We start from the raw sequence: 18,294 nt of genomic DNA, 5'->3' as shown, positions 1-18,294 counted from the left end.
GTCATTCCAGCTCAGAACGATGGGAATTAAGGCAGTGGAGTCGCACATGCGAAGCACGAAACACAAAGCGTCAAAATGGAGTTACAGAGAAACAGCCGGTATTTCTCAGTTTAGTTCCACCCTTGTCTCTGCAACGCCTCCACTTATCACCAAATCAAACATACTAAGAAAACCATACAAAGAAAAATAGCTGCTAAAAAGACTTAGCACTGGTTATGTTGGGGCTTTAAAACTGATTTGTTTTGTTCCCTGCTAAAACAAAGTTTGTGAATTCAGTTAAATAATTGTTCAAATATATCTGTCATTTGTGTGTTTTTAGCTTTCTTCCTGTATGGGAAGCTTTTCAACATTTGAAACATTAGTGCAGTGGTTTATGTTAAAATAAACCTTTGGGTTAAGTTGTCGCAAGCGGGTTTTTCTTGTGTTTCTTGTGAATTGGGTCTTAAATTTTTATTTCAAGTGGCATTAAAAAGTCTTAAAAAGACTTGAATTTAACTTGCCTTATGCTGTAGGAACCATGTTCAAGTTGGCGATCCAACGACCAACCCGTCCGTGGAGGATCAGGAATCAGAAAGGTGGAATAACTCTTTTTTTCACTTTTCCCCGATGTATTCCAGCATCCAGCTGCCATGCACGTGGGCATTGTCAGTTTCACTATAGCTCTGGTGAATTTCAATGGTGAAGTCCTCTGGAAATCTTCAATAATTGTTGTTGATTGCAGATGTGTCTAGTAGTTCCCATTGATTTAGCTTGGAAAGCGGGGAGAATGGCGCTAGGCTTACCGCACCGTGACGTCACTGCTGGAAGATGTCAGGAGTGAGGGGCTACTATATTTGGGCAAAAATGGCCGCTCCCAGACTCATTGATTGCAAAGAAAATTATTGTTTCTATTTTTTACTGATTAATACTAAACTAATTAAATAACCTTGAAAGTATTAGTTTTAGGTATAAATTGATTACTCCTAACTGACCTAACTGACTTTTCCTATAAAATAATTGTCCATCAGAAACCTGGAAACTTCAGCAGCCATTTTGAAACCCCTCTCCCTCAAACATTTTCTATACCTTGAAAAAGCTGCTTCAATCTAGACTCTTGTTTCCTCTTTCCTCACAAACCAACAACACATTTTTAGATAAAGGATAAAATCAAACCAAAGTGGCAAAGGCAACGTGGCGTGTCCCGCTGGCGTCCGAAGCGTTTACTTTGAAAAAATTAGAATGTTCGTCTTCCATTGGGTGCAAAACTCCCTGTGTAATTATGGACTACTAATTCTGAGCTATGAGAACGCTTTAATTTCTGGTGTGATGTTATTAGAATTTTGCAGAATACATACTTATTACAGCAATATTTTATCTAGAAAAAGCCAAATTTGTTCCACACATCCCTCTTAAAAATAGGAAAAAAAGAGAGAAACATAAATTGGAGTTACATATGAAATAATTAGAGTCCAAGTTTGTATTTGGGTGCAGATTTATAACTTTTATAAAGAGTCTGAAGCAGCAGCTTGTTTAAAGTTAAACTAAAAAGAAAAGAAAATCAGATTTAAAAAAATTCTGGGCAGCGTCACCTACATCTTCATAGAAGGCTGCAAAGCTTAATATGCAAAACTGAGTGCTTTTTTATACGAACATGACAAACCAACGCCTCAGACATTTTCAGCAGCAGGAGCAGCAGATTGCATGGCTTGAAATGGTAGTTTTCTTTCACTAAAAGCACTGGTCCAGCACATCAGCTCTCCAGTATCGTCGACTAAATCACATTTGTGTAAATGCCAATGTTGGTGTGCACCTGACTGATAGATTTCTGCCAGCGCCAGGTTGGCTTTAGGCAAAGGCCTACATGTCATTTTCCACACCATTTTGTCCCAAAGTCGATTACTTTGCCTCTGCAGCTATGGCCGCCTCAGAATTGAACCACACATTTAGATCGCAAGCTGCCAATAAAAGTCAGAGAGCCCGGCTTCCATCAACGTAATGATATTTCGGCCTCTGTATTAGTTCAGCACTGTTCTCCACACTACTTTCTGCTCAATTAAAGATGGTCCATATTTAAATACAGAGAGAATCAGAGAGCTGGCCCGGCCCGTGTGCATTCACATGTGCTGGCAGACGTTGAAATGATGAAGTTTGAAATGGACTTTTTTTTTTTAAGGAGCTGCACGCTCCACACCTTTCGAGTATGAACAAGGGGAGCTGTTCATTTCCCTGCTGTGAATTTTTTTCTTGAACGTCACTGATGTAGATTAACTTTTTGCAAAGGTACGGTAAGTAAGTGAAATGTGAAATAATTCATCAAGAGGCAGCCATGTAAGAAATGTGATTTTTTTTTCCTTCTTTTTTTTTTTCTCTTCCTGCTGACAGAAAAGGCTTGCAGACCATTACCACAAACAGAGGGAGTAGATTAAAGGTGGGGCTGCAGCTCTCTCTCACTCTGTCTATGCCAAAATGTATGAACAGCACATTTTCAACTTAAACTGCCTGGCAGGGCAGAGGAAATAAACTTCAGCTCGCGTCAGCGCCCTGTACATTTCTGCTCTGGATCCTCTGATGTCTTCTCTTCTCAGGCTACTTCAGCTTTATGTAGCCCAAGCTGTCATTTCCCATAAATCCCTTGGAGGAGGCGTCCGTCAGAGCTGCCAGCTCCCCTGTGTGGACCACCTGTAACTTGGGAGCAAAGTGACAGTTGTGCTGGGGCAGTCCTGTCAAAGTAACACACAGAGAGAAGACCGCTTGCTCGGAGGAAATGGTTCTCAACCTGCGGTGCATGTACCCCAGCTCGTACTTAGGCAATGTCTACAACATATTAGAGATGTAAACAAATACAATAAGTGTTCAATTAATTGTTGATTAATAGATACAGATTTGTTCCATATGATTAACTGATAAAATCTGTTTAAAACGAATTTCTTTCGTGTTGCAGTGTTACATTTTTTTCACTAGAGGGAGCTCCTGTTCATTGTTAAAGGAATAGTACACCCAAAACATGATTAGCCTTCATTTTCTACTCACCCCCATGCTGAACAACACTCTGGAGTACTTTTTTGATATCTCAAATGCATCTGGAGAGCTGGGAGGCTTCTTGGTGTCTGCTGACATTCAAATAATGGAGGTATATGGGGCCCGAGGCAGAAAGGTCCATAAAAGTCCACAAAAAACGTGTCAATATTCCTCCATACTGCTCGTCCAATGTATTCCAAGTGTCCTGAGTGGGTAGCGTCCATAATTTACTCGAACAAAGTCATTTAGAATGTTTTTAGAGCATAAACAGTAGTGTATAGGATTTCCTGAAAGCGCGTTCATGACGCTACGGAAGCCGGCAGACCAAACCAGACGAAAGTGCGCATTCAGCGTCTGCTCTGCCGATAATGCAAGCGTAGAAGAAGAAATGTGCTGTTTACCTGTGCAAAGAAAGAAACAACGAAAGAAAAATGTCTGAGGACTTCAGTGTTTAGGAAGAGCATGAGTTCTTCGCCGAGCTGAATGCGCACTTTCATCTGGTTTGGTCTGCCGCGGTTTCCGTAACGCCGTGAACGCGCTTTCAGGAAATCCTATACACTACTGTTTATGCTCTAAAAACATTCTAAATGACTTCGTTTCGAGTAAATTATGGACGCTACCCACTCAGGACACTTGGAATACATTGGACGAGCAGTACCTTCACTTCGATACCGGTTCCTGATTGATACTTTTTTCGATTTCAGTTTTATAATATCAATTCGAAGAAAAAGAAAATTACATAATAAAGTACAAATCTTGAGGTTTTTTTTAAGCTCTGATTTTCCCATTTACATTTTTCCTCTTACATAAAAAATGTTTTTTCAGTGAAGAAGAACAGTTGCAAACAAGTCAGTGTCTAATATTTATTGTTACATTGTGAGGACCTTTTTATTTAGCAGTTTTTCTTTAGAAAAATTGACATGTCTGCTTTCTCAGGAGACAAACAAGCCCGTTGAATTCGAATCCTACTGACAGCGCACCGCTGGTATGTGGGAGTCTGAGCGGCTCCGACAGGAATAATATTGGAAGGCAGTAGGGCTGCAACAACGAATCGATAAAATCTATAAAAATCGACTTTTAAAAGCGTTGGCAACGAATTTAATCATTGATTAGTTGTGTCGCGCGATTAATGCGTCATCCGCCGCCGCCGTCATCCCGGAGAAGAAAAAAAAATATGGCGGAGCGAGTCAGCGCCGCAGTTGCAGTGTTGCCAACTCAGCGACTTTTCAGACCCCTCCAGCGACAACTTTTTTAAAAAGCGACTAGCGACAAATCTGGCGACTTTTTACGGTGTCACTGGCAGCTTTTGGAGACTCTTACGTGAAAGCATGTATCGTTCCTACTCTTGTCCTCCAGCGGCAGCTGCTGCCGTGGGGCGCCTCCCCCATCCCAACGCCTTTCTCCCTCTCCCACAGGAATCCCTCTCAGCGCTGCAGTCCGAGCCGCAGGATTTTAGTGAGGAGTTTACCCTCAGCGTCCAGACTGCAAATGAAGCGCGCATGCCCCGGGATTGACGGCGCAAATTGATCACAATAATTAAAATAGCCTGCGCTTTGTAAAGCGAAAAAAGTCGTAACATGCAACTTTTGTAAAAACAAATGAGCATGGCACGGAAGCACCACTGTTATGACGCAGCACCTGAAAAGAAAACACGTTGGAGCCTTCAATGGCAGTGAAGAGAGCTGATCAGCAGGATGAGTAACCATGTTTGTTTCATTTTAAAGTGGGGAAACGTTACGTTAGTTTCTCAGGTAGCTCATCTGATGCTTTCCTTAGCTTGTTAGTAGGTTACAGACAGTGATAAGGTTGGCTTCTTATTTTACTTTTAATTTCATTTGAATTAGCTTAAGCAGCGTTTATATTTTCTTTATAAATAAATTAATTTGCAAATTATGAGGGCAAGGCTTTTAAAGTTTAAATCTTCTGGCAAAGATAAAGTAAAGAAGATCCTGCAATTTATGGAAGTAAAGCAGAATAAAATCCAGCAAGATCAGTAATATGTCAATTAAATATCTGCCACATTCCCATGTAAATATCTGTCTTTGGAGGATGTGTTTTTTAGCACCCCTAGTTCTCTCATTTTTATTCCAAATACAATTTATAATTTGAATCACAGGCAATTTTTATCTCTATGGTTAAGTATTTTCTTAAGTAGCAACTTTAACTGCTATACTTTCCTGTCTTAAAAGGCAGTACTCTTCTAGTCTAAAAAAAACTCATTTGTTGAAATGGGGGGGGCCTATTGTTTGAACCCCTTAGAGGCTTTTAAAAACAAAAATGTCTTTTTTTGCGCTTTATGAAACGAAGTAGCCTATATTTTGTGGATGTACAGCTACATTTCTCATGTAAGTTTGCGTAGTTTTAACACAAACATTTATTTTTCATATTGCACCAGTACAGTTAATGAGCAACCTGTACTTGTGTGCTTGTTTGTTCTGTCTAAAATGTTTATTTTGGAATAAAGAGGTTAATATAAAAATAATATTTTGTGTCCGATTCATCGATTAATAGAAAAAATAATCGGCCGATTCATCGATTTTTAAAATAATCGTTAGTTGCAGCCCTAGAAGGCAGGATGGTAATCTGGATGAACTGACTGCACTGATTAAGTTTTCAAGTGGATTTTCCCACTTAAAAACAAAATAAAACCACTTTATTCCCACTGATTACAGCAAATATAGCTGCAAGGCAAATAAAGTATAGAGTAGCTCCGCCCAACGCGCGTCAGAGCCACTTTTCGACCTCGCGGCTGAAGCAGCTTTGCAGTCAGAAGCTAGTACAAGCAGCAAAACGGAAGCAGCAGATGCGATTTTGCTGCTCCTGCTGCGTCCAGTTTGAAAGCAGCATGATTCACTCTGCTCTGGCTTTGCTCTGCCCACGGGCTGCTGAGAGGAGGATGGTTGCGCTGGCTGCGGTCCGCTCTTCCTGCGGTCAAACACCGAGCAACTTTCTCCTCTTAAATTGTTTCCGTGCACGATGTATTGCATTGTGCACTATTGGCATCAGTCTTAATAAAGTGAAGCCACACTTTTGACCTGGGGGGCATTTTAAAGGGGTTCCACGACGCTCGCAGCCAGTTCACCACAGATACACATGAACCCTGGCTGTAGGCGTGACACCTGTGTATTTTTCCTGGATGACGCAATCACGTTAAGTGTTACAGCCAATCACCGAAACTTGGCACCGAAAGACGAGGCATGTTTTGATACTCTGTAGAACAGAAGCATTTCCGTCGGTACCATAAAAGAACCGATGTTCCGTACCCGGCCCTAGGAAGATGAGGATATGATGAAAGAAAAGCAGAGGACACAACGCAAATGTTTGCAACATGATTTAAAAAAGGCATGCGGGCGATTGGTACAGTAGATGGGAAAGGCTATATGAGTCAGTGCACTTCATAGAGCCAAGTTTTAACGTTCCGCTGAGACCAACCAGACCTGCTGGTTTAAAAAGTGCTGCTAACAGCACAAGACCTCTCCTAGCACAGAAGTAGAGCTAGATCTCGGTTAGTGTCCACTTTGAAACAAAGTGGCTAATAGTCTGGCAGTACGCTGCTGTAGATTCTCAGTCATCCAGGTCAATTCCAAAAAAGTTAAAAAGCAATTCACTGTTCTTTTTTTCCAAGTTTGAAGACAATTCCCAACCAGGAATCGTCAAACTCAATGCTATTTCTGACACGAAACGTCTTCATACTTGGAAAACAAAGTCCAGTGGATTGTTTTTTTTTTTACTTTTTTGGAATTAATGAAAGCTTTTAACTTGTTTAAATGAGTATTTTGTCCCATCTTATTTAAGACTTTATTTATTCCTATTACCTATTCTAAAATTATACAAATTTTATAATATAAAACTTATAATATTATGAGTATTCTCATTATGTTTCAACTGTATTCTCATAATAATAATAATATAAATCTTTGTGTGGCTGTGGCCTTAACACTCTATCATTAGAGAAAAAGAACGGATATTGGCATTTTTGTCTTTTTTTTAGCCAAAAGGTGGAAGTCAGAAAAATGTCTGAGTGTTTTAGCGTGAAATCCAACCAGGCACCATTTTGTCACTCTGATGCCCAGAGCCCTATTCTATTTGATGTTCTGTCCTTTCTTTGCTTCAGACACTCAGAAAAAACACTTGGCAAAAAAAAATAATTTTTGATCGAATAATAAAATTCACTTGTTTCTCAGTGGTCTGGCTGTCGACTCTTCTCACGGTATTGACTGTGACCGGCAAACAGACTGACTTGTGTTTCTCATGCAGCTTTGATTTGCTTCTGCAGTTACATCTAATATTTCAGCGGCTTCTTAATGTCGGAGTGACAACAATTTTCCTGGGATTAAATTGTTTTTGATGAGATTCAACATTTTGCTTTCACAGCTCTTGCTCTCATGTTTTTGCACTTATTGGTTCTGTTTAAGTTTTCTTTTTCTTTTTTTCAGTTATACTTTGATTCATGTCTTTCTGTGTTTTCTAGTTTATTGGTTACATTTCCATTATGTGTTATTCTAGTTATTTTAGATTGTATTTGATTTCTAAGGTATTGTTTGCCCTCTGCTGCCCTCTTGTGTCAGTCTTTTTCCCTAGCTCCCTTCTAGAGTCCTCTGTCCACACCTGCTCCCAATCTGCTGATTAGCCTGGTCTTTGTTCAGTCTCCCATCCGTTTGCTGGTTCGTTGTCCTTTCCTAGCTCCTCAAGAGTAATTTCCCTGATTTCTCCTAGATTTTGGTTTTCTGTATTTGTTATTTTTGAGTTTTTGCTTCAGTTGGCACTTATTTGATTTATTAAAACTGCAAGATACCACTTCAGCTTCAGAGTCTGCATTTGGGTCCTCAAATACCTCCAACCAAACCCTGTAAGTTCCACAATATCTGCATATTACTTTATTCTTCTTATGCTATTTAAGAGTTTTTTTGTTTTTGTTTCTATAAACAAAAACAATCTATTACTACTTTTAGATTTGTACTTCTTGATAGATTTTCTGGATCTAAAATGTGTCAGTGGTAACTAAGAAACATGATTAGCTCAAGTATATGAGGTGTTTGCTCCAAATGGAAAGTAATTAGAAAAAGGGAAATGATGGAAAGTATTTGGAGAACTACAGATGTTTAAAACCAGAAACCCACCTGGAAAAGTTTCTCCCGTGTTTCGGGAGCTTTCATAATACCCCATATAAGATGCCTAAGGCCTCTGCAAACGTCTACAGCTCTTACTGAGGTAAAAAAGGACACTGAGTCACATCATTAGTTTTTATTTAATTAGTCTACAGAAGTGTCCAAATGATTACCATTGTAGGTAAACACATTAAATGGCCCATTTTGGGTAAATAAACATTAGTTTGAGCTTCGTTCTTCAGCGTATTTACATCCGCGTCTATCAGCCTCGACACTTTAAAGAATGATCGTATTAAAAAGAATTGACAGAGCACACAAAGTCAAAGTATCTGTCAAGCGTCATTTCCCCAAAGCTAATTATTTCATTATTATATGTATAAATGTTGCATAAAAGTGCTTGTGATGTGGAAACAGGGATTTTATTATTTACCCCCCCCAGTTTTTATCAGATTCAGCTGTCAGCACACGTGCTCCATCATCTGCGCTCCAGGAAATTAGAAAGGAGAAACGTTTGACAGGACAATTTCACAAAACACAGCAACGCCATCATTTCATTTTCCCTCAGCCATTTTCTTTTTCCATTTATTTATTTCATTAGAGTCTTTTGAAACACAAACAGGGCGATAAGAACCTTTCCTCTTTAGATAAATTATCCTCGTTGCTGCTTTGAGCTTCGTTTCTAACCTCTGAGGGACGTAATTTGGGGCTTATTAGCCCAGCAGGTAAGGGATCACCCAAAAACTGCTGAACTCGTTATGCTGGTTAGTGAGTGAAGGGTTGCTCTGGTTTATCAGTGTGTTTTATGGGAAGGATCTGGATTTTGGTTGGCCGGTCAGAACGTGCCCTTGGTCTGAGTTGCTCCGCTGAGTCTTGACCAAGACGGTAAAAAGTCATCAGCTTCCGTTCCGCCGTGGCGGTTATACATCACCAATGTCAGCGGCTGACTGCTGCTTATCTCCACATATCGATCAGAGGACCAAAGCACTGCAGCCAATCAATGGGGGGCATTTCATTCTCCTTGAACATCTGCTTTTTGATCTTGGTTACTGATTGGTCCAGCTTGTTCTGGTACTGTGGGCTCTCTTTCTGCTCTGAGCTATGAAAGGAGTGGGAGGAGAGTGATGAACACTTTGGTGTTGGCAGCCCGCTGTGCTTTTTCCTCGATGTGCATGGCATATGTGCGGGAATCCTGTTGTGTTCTCCCTTTTTTCTGCCAAGAACCCACAGATTCTCGCATAGAGTTTTTGATTTGAGTTTCCGCTTTAATTTCAGAACAGATAGTTTCATCACAGAGATGAGGAGGGTTTTAAAACAGGAAACAGGGTTTTTCCACTCTAGATTATCTCCAGTTCCTTTGTTTCCTCTCAATGCGAACTGTCAATCCTTCATGTCATCTTGTTGAATATTGTATTTATTAGACATCTTTTGCGTTTTCCTCTAAAATGCTAAATGCAAGCCATAATCTCTTCTCTAGTCCCTAGTCTTGACTTTGACTAGGCCATTATAAGGCTTTGATACTTTGTTTTTTCAGGCGCGCCGTTGTCTGTTTTGGTTTTAAAGCTTAGTGCAAGATACCTAGGTCCTGTTTCTGCAATGCAATCCCAAATCATCACCCCTCCACCACCATGCTGGGTTGTGTGACATATTACACAAGGCCTTTAGGGTCAGAGATGGCGCTTTTTTCTGTGCACGGCTCTGACGTCCACTTCTAGGAAGACTAACTGCTGTCTAAAATGTTTTCCGATAATGAGAATTATTTTCTACCATTTAAGACAGATTTCAAATTATTTGGACTTTCCAGACTTTATGGGGAGCAATGGTTGTTTCAATTAAGTATGAAAGGAGCCGATCCGATCCAGGATATTAGGTTTAGGTACCAAACTACGCCATGGATCAGAAATTACATTTGGATCTATAAGTTTATGTGCTTACAGGTTTTTTTCTGAAAGTCAGCCGAGTCTGAGACGGCTGCACTGCTAACTGTCCCATTAGATGAGCGGTAGGTTCTGTTTAGGAAATCCATTCCATGGGTTGCAGCTTCCTCGAAATGGGGTGGAGTTATAAAAAGTTATAAGGACGCCCCTAAAAAATTCCTCAAGTAAAGTAAAGCTACTCGAAAAAATACTTAAGTATAGTGATCAACTAAATGTACTTTGTTATTTTCCATCACTGCTTCTCTGGAGCCATGTATTTCATACCTTTATATGTTTTTTTTTTTGTTTTTTTTTACAGTGTCCTGTCTGGCAATGTGGCAATAAAAATAATTGTCTTGATGCCAAAAAGAGCCCAACAGATTTTACTTTCACAAGTGTAGCAGTATGGCAATTGCCATATTGCTCCACTTGTTTCATGCATATAAATTGCTTTATTGTAATTATGCAGGGAGTTTTACAGTTTACATGGACACTGCAATGTAAATAGAGCAGAAAAACAGAAGAAGAAAAAGGAAAATATGTTTTTTATTTAAAAACTGAAAAATCCTCCTCCCCACCTTCTCCAGAAGCTCCATAGAGAGCGTTCTGAGCAGCTGTCTCACTGTGTGGTGTGGAGGCTGCAGCGCCTCAGACTGGAAGAAGGTGAGAACAGCAGAGAGGATCATTAGGGCTCTTCCCTCCATTAAAGACATTCCACTCCAGCGCTGCGTGTCCCAAACTTGTGACATCATCTGTGACCCCTCAAACCCCCACCATGGACTGGACTGGACCCTGCTGACGTCTGTGAAGAGGCTTCACAGCATCCGATGCAGGACCAGCAGATTCGGAAAGTTTTTTCCACACTGCCATTAGACTGCTGAACTGTTGTTAAAACTCTTAATCATGTCACAGACTCTTCATCACACTGACAACACCAAACCAAAAATACGGCATAATGGCAATATATATATCAATACTCTGAACTTCCATATCAATGGGTTGTTGTTTTTTTAACCATGTTTTTTTCTCTCACACTGTTTATATTTGATCACTACTGCAGTTTATAGAATGGAAACGTCATGAAAAGCTGTAGAGAACAAAATTTATTTTCCACTGTGTGTATATAAAATGACAATAAATATTGTCTAAATAATAATACAATAAATTATAATGCACCATACGTCTGATTTACATATTTAATGTAGAGTTAAATGGAATTAAACCAGAGGTGAATAAAAACAAAGATATGTTTATAATATTTTTGAACAGCAGTAGCGTTAACCCTTGATAGCTATTTGTCCTGGATTGAATGAAGTCACTCAATTTGCATCTATGCTGCAAGGAAATGATTTTTCTCTCCTCCTTTTCTGGCCTTAGACTTATCTCAGGTTTCCTTTTTGGATGTGCATGCTTGCATTCGACCATATCAAACTATAGAGAGGAGTAAATTGAAGAAAAAATAAGCTACAATAATGACAAAGATAACATTCAATAGAGCTCTGGTATCGGAAATGTATCACCAAATGTCCTAATTCAAGTTTTGTAATTAGACTGGGAGCAAAAAAAAAGTGTTTGGATGCTTCTTTAAGCATGAAGTCATGGTTGATCATTTTTCAGCTTGTTTCTGTACGATTCAGACAGCAAACTGAAAATTAACTCAAACAATCAGTTAATCAAGAAGTTTTGATGAACAGCACTTTCCCTCCTACACTGGAAAAAATGGAAATCTAGATAAGTTATTTTTTCCTAAAATAAGTGCATTTGTTCTTGGATTGAGCAGATAAAAGACACATTTTGCCAATGGAACAAAATTTACATTTAAAATAAAACTCAATTGCATTGTCTTATTTCAGGTGCATTTTATCTAAATATCTTCTTTTAAGAGTAAAAATACTCATTCTATTGGCAAAGCATTTAATTAACCCACTCAAATTAAGAGTAAAAACACTTAATTTAAGAATTTTTTACTTATTTCTGGATCGTTTTTACAGTGTAAATCAGTTTATACCACCTATAATAGATATCGACATGGAGCTCCAAGAAATAGTTTTTCCAACCAGGACAAAGAAAAGAAAAAAGGCCCTGTACTGAAATGGCTTTTTAAAAAAGACAATGCAGAAAAAAAGATAAACGGTAGAAATTGTAAGCCTGGTTTTATTACTCAGAGAGAAGAAGCCCCCCCCACTGTTTGACTGAATTATTAATGCTGAGATGTTTCTGCGTTAAAGCTGTCAGCTCAGGTCAGACTTAGTCTGCTCGCTGCTTTCCTAAATCAAAATCCTGCTGCTAATTAGTGGAACTTATAAAAACAGAAAATCCAGACCTCAGTGTAGAGTTAGGATGTGTAACAGGCAAAAACATCTGTTGACAACCTAAGGCGAACGTCTCCTCCTCACCCCAGCTTCCCTTTTTTATTCTAGGGCTTCTCTGGCATATGTCTGGGTGACTTACAGCTCTAATTAGCTCTTATGGCCTGCATGCTTTTTATGTCACAATTAGATAAATAAATAAAATCAATCTGTGCTTTCTAACTTTAAAGCAATAGGATGCTATTATTATTTTTAATCTCCTCAAATGAATAAGCAGTGTGTCATTATTTTATACCCTAACCCTCAATCTGCCACTTGATTGACAATCACACAACATACTCTGTCATGAACCCCCTGCAATGCATTGGCAGACCACTAGGGGTACTATTACTAGTGGTTGGGAACCACTGCATTAGCTGATGCAAAAAAATATGCACTGTACCTTTAAACTCTAAACCAAAGCTCATTCTAGCCTCACTTTCCTCCTATTTGGAGGTCATGGATTGAGACTGATCCTCCTGCTGGCTAATCTGGATCCAACCTAATTTAAAACGTTTCTAAATTGCCACATGTTGTCCGACCACAGTACGCGTGATACAGATTAGCCAATGAGCTGTCAGTCTGGGTTGCTGCTGCTGCTACTTTTAGACACAGCAGGCAAACCTGTGGCAAGCTGGGCGATGGGAAAGAAGGAGAAGACCATGAGAAAAAGAGAGCAGAGAAAGTGTGGACTGCTGGAAGAACTGCGGTGAACTGGTGAAAGAACAGTGAAATGGCGTGCTCAAAGATGACCCTGCACATTTAGAGGATGTTTGGCTCAACCTGCTGCTGTGAAGCAGGATTCTCCACCATGAACAGAATCAACAATAAATCTGGATCCAGGCTCAAAATGAGCTCCTTGATATGTGCTTGAGAATGGCTTAGTCTCCGGTTAAACCCAGGTTTAAAGCCTTGCAGGGCAGCCTAAAGCCCACTGCCAACATTAACACAGAAAAAAGAAAGAAAGAAGAAAATAACGGTCAGTTCAGGTGTTTTATAAAATGTGAATCAGGAAATTGTCTATATACCAAACAGAACGATTGTTGTTCTCTACTTCAAAAAACACTTTTTTAAAATGGAAAAATTTTCAATTTTTTTAAATATTATTTTATTTAAAAATTCAATGTATAGCATGGATGCATAGATACCTCATTTTATTTCAGTGTTAAATTCTGTTTAAAGTAACAGATTATAATTAAAAATGTCTCCTGACCTTCACTGATTTTTGATTTTCTTTATTCGGACCCCGATGATTTTTAATTGTTACCCTGACTCCAAATCATGTCACAGACTCTGCATCACACTGATATCACCAAACCAAACATAAATGCATATTTGCACCATATATACTTTAATGCTCCGAACTTCCATATCAATGCATTTTTGTACCATGTGTTTTCTCCCACACTGTTTACATTTGATCACTTCTGCACTTTATGGAATGGAAAGGTTCTAAAAGCTTTACAAGACGAAATGTCTTAGACAACAATAAAAGTTGTCTAAGTTGTTTTATGAGGACTTCTCTAAACCAATTATGAACATTTTAAGGGATCAGAAATTAGCCTGAGACGCTTGCTAACATTAATAATTGCATTTACGAAGGAAACAGAGGTGAACCCAGAACAGAGAAAAGTCCTAACATCTCAAGATATGGGATTTCCTAAAAAGTAGCCAATCACAAGCAGTTTACCTTCCGTTGTTAGACTCAGACAACTTTTATGAAATTTCGTTTTGTGCAGCTCTCATGACATTTCCATTTCTTAAAGTGCAGCAGTGCAAAAAAATGCATTGATACGGTCAGTTTAATGGAGAGTCTGCGACATGCTTTAGCGTTTTTTCAATATTCAGCTGTCTGATGGCGGTTCCACCTAACCTGACTCCGCCAGATGGATTTGCTCCCCATATCCATCTGGAAACCTTCTGTTGAAGTAATTTTGGGAAGGGGCGAAAATACTGGTTAGCTGATTGGCCTATGTTGGTGATAGACGGGCCAAATAAACCAATCAGATCAACGAAGCATATATTATTTATTATTACATAATATTATCTTTTTTTATTTTTTTTATTTTTTTATTTATTTATTTATTGTGGAAGAAAAGCATAATAGTGTTTTACAAATAGTATAGAATCTGTTCCATGTTTTTGTCTTTTTTTTTGTTTTTTTTTACATACAGTACCCAATGTCTTTCATTTGTAGAGCACAAAGAAATAAATCGCACATACACACACACACACAAAAAATTTATTTATATATATATACATATATATATACATATACATATACATATATATACATATACATATATACATATATATACATATACACATATATATACATATATATATATATATACACATATATATACATATACATATATATATATATATATATATATATACACATATATATATATATACACACATATATACATACACACACATACACATACATCAATAATAATAATAACAAAAAATAAAAAGAAATACTAAAAAAAAAAAAATATATATATATATATACAGGTGCTGGTCATAAAATTAGAATATCATGAAAAAGTAGATTGATTTCAGTAATTCCATTTAAAAAGTGAAACTTGTATATTATATTCATACATTACATACAAACTCATATATTTCAGATGTTTATTTTGTTTAATTTTGATGATTACAAATGACAACAAATGAAAATCTCAAATTCATCATATCAGAAAATTAGAATATTACTGAAGACCAATAAAAACAAAGGATTTATAGAAATGTTGGCCAACTGAAAAGTATGAACATGAAAAGTATGAGCATGTACAGCACTCAGTATTTAGTTGGGCCTCCTTTGGCCTGTATTACTGCAGCAATGCGGCGTGGCATGGAGTCGATCAGTCTGTGGCACTGCTCAGGTGTTATGATAGCCCAGGTTGCTCTAATAGTGGCTTTTAGCTCTTCTGAATTGTTGGGTCTGGTGTATTGCATCTTCTTCTTCACAATACCCCATAGATTTTCTATGGGGTTAAGGTCAGGAGAGTTTGCTGGCCAATTAAGAACAGGGATACCATGGTCCTTCAACCAGGTACTGGTAGCTTTGGCACTGTGTGCAGGTGCCAAGTCCTGTTGGAAAATGAAATCTGCATCTCCAAAAAGTTGGTCAGCTGCAGGAAGCATGAAGTGCTCTAAAACTTCCTGGTATGTGGCTGCGTTGACCCTGGACCTCAGAAAACACAATGGACCAACACCAGCAGATGACATGGCACCCCAAACCATCACTGACTGTGGAAACTTTACACTGGACTTCAAGCAACGTGGATGAAGTGCCTCTCTTCTTTTCCTCCAGACTCTGGGACCTTGATTTCCAAAGGAAATGCAAAATTTACTTTCATCAGAGAACATGACTTTGGACCACTCACCAGCAGTCCAGTCCTGTTTCTCTTTAGCCCAGGCAAGACGCTTCTGACGCTGTCTGTGGTTCAAGAGTGGCTTGACACAAGGAATGCGACAGCAGAAACCCATGTCTTTCATACGTCTGTGTGTGGTGGTTCTTGAAGCACTCACTCCAGCTGCAGTCCACTGTTTGTGAATCTCCCCCACATTTTTGAATGGGTTTTGTTTCACAATCCTCTCCAGGGTGCGGTTATCTCTCTTGCTTGTACACTTTTTTCGACCACATCTTTTCCTTCCCTTCGCCTCTCTATTAATGTGCTTGGACACTGAGCTCTGTGAACAGCCAGCCTCTTTAGCGATGACCTTTTGTGTCTTGCCCTCCTTGTGCAAGGTGTCGATGGTCGTCTTTTGGACAACTGTCAAGTCAGCAGTCTTCCCCATGATTGTGTAGCCTATAGAACTAGACTGAAAGACCATTTAAAGGCTTTTGCAGGTGGTTTGAGTTAATTAGCTGATTAGAGTGTGGCACCAGGGGCCATCAATTTTGAACCTTTTCACAATATTCAAATTTTCTGATATGATGAATTTGAGATTTTCATTTGTTGTCATTTGTAATCATCAAAATTAAACAAAATAAACATGTGAAATATATGAGTTTGTATGTAATGTATGAATATAATATACAAGTTTCACTTTTTAAATGGAATTACTGAAATCAATCTACTTTTTCATGATATTCTAATTTTATGACCAGCACCTGTATATATATATATATATAAACGGGGTGGGGTGGGGGATTGTCCAATCACATTACTTAGATGGTAAGATGTTCAATGATTTGCAATAATTCACAAAAGGGCCCCATATCCGATCAAATCTACTATGGTTTCCCTTTGCTATTAGACCAATCTTTTCCAATCTAAAAAATGACATTACTTCGCGAAACCACAGAGAAATTAAAGGGGTCTCAGATGATTTCCAAAGAAGTAGGATACGACGTCTGGCTAAAAGCGATGTAAAGGCCAATATTTTAGAGTGAGCTGGGTCAGTTAAAACAGTATTGACTGGGAGCCCAAAGATAGCTAAGTGAGGGTCCATGCAGACCTGAGTTCCTAAAGCTTTGGAGAGAATGGCTGAATACTGGTTCCAAAAGCCATGGAGTCTTGGACACAAAAAGAACATGTGACTCAGGTTGCACGGAGTAGCATGACATCTGTCGCACTGATCCGCCACTTGTGGGTAAATCTCAGACAGACGAGACCTGGAATAGTGAACTCTGTATAATACCTTAAATTGAATGAGTTGTAACCTTGCACAAGCCGTACTGTACCGAACGTTAGATATTGCTTTCTTCCACTGCTGATCTGATAAAGTTATGCCTAATTCAAGCTCCCATGCCCTTCTAATTTTAACCACTGACTGGATATCCAAATCTATAAGTTGCTTATATATATAAGATATAACTGACTTTTTATTGGGTTTAAGGGACAGCAGTTCCTCCCATTGTTGGATGTTTGGAAGAAAAGGATAGGAAGGGAAGAGAGCAGAAGTACAATGTCGCACCTGAAAATAGCGAAATAAATGCGTCACTGGAAGATTTGTTTCTGAAGACAGGTCCGAAAAACTGGAGAAAGCGCCATCCTTATACAGGTCTTTAAAGGTGTTAATACCCTGGTGTTTCCACTGCACATAAGTACCATCAGTAAGACCAGGGGGAAATAAATGATTCTTTGTGATGGGCATAGTTACTGATGCGGATACAAACTTAAAATGGCTCCTGTACCGTAACCAAATCTTAAGACTCGATTGCACCACAGGGTTTTTTGTAATCGAGAGAAATTGAGTGGGAGAGGAGAGAACAATAAAGCATCCAAAGAAGAGGAGATGCAAGACAGGTGTTCTAACTTGCACCACAAAAGTTCTTGCGATTGAAGCCAGTAGGTCAATTTGTGGATATGAGCAGACCAATAATAAAACAAAAAATTAGGCAAAGCAAGACCACCGTCAAATGTTAGTCTCTGTAACAATGATTTCCTCACCCTGGGGTGTTTCCCTCCCCACAAGAACGATGCAACGATCTGATCCAACTTTTTAAAAAAAGCTTTAGGCAAAAATACAGGAGTACACTGGAAAAGAAAGAGTAATCGAGGTAGAATATTCATCTTGATTGTGTTAATTCGGCCGATAAGCGACAAAGGCAGACAATTCCATCTCTGAAAATCTGATTTAATCTGAGAAATCAAAGGGGTAAAATTGGAGGAATACAACGAAGGCAGAGTACGAGTTACATTAATTCCCAAATACTTAAATCCTGACGGGCTAAGCCTAAAAGGAATATCAGACTGTTTAAGTGTAAGACCTAACGAATTTATGGGAAAACATTCGCTCTTAAGAAGGTTTATTTTGTAGCCCGAAAAGGAGCCAAATTTCCTTAACAAAGACACAATTGGTGGTATACTACGTAAAGGATCAGAAACATACAGAAGCAGATCATCTGCATATAAAGACAATTTCAGGTCAAGACCTGATCGGGAAATGCCACGAAAATAAGGAAGAGAC

At 38.7% G+C, this 18,294-nt stretch overlaps 1 long non-coding RNA gene across 1 annotated transcript in view; it reads left to right on the top strand.

Moving 5' to 3' along the window:
- LOC119785572 overlaps nt 1-18,294 on the top strand; it is a 268,891-nt gene that overhangs the window by 19,845 nt on the left and 230,752 nt on the right. The window lies entirely within an intron of this gene.

The sequence above is a fragment of the Cyprinodon tularosa genome, unplaced genomic scaffold (genome assembly GCF_016077235.1).
Source record: "Cyprinodon tularosa strain WSP-4 unplaced genomic scaffold, ASM1607723v1 ctg250, whole genome shotgun sequence".
NCBI classification, from domain to species: domain Eukaryota; kingdom Metazoa; phylum Chordata; class Actinopteri; order Cyprinodontiformes; family Cyprinodontidae; genus Cyprinodon; species Cyprinodon tularosa.
The sequence above is the reverse complement of the archived record's forward strand: the minus strand, read 5'-3'. Positions and strand labels throughout refer to the sequence as shown.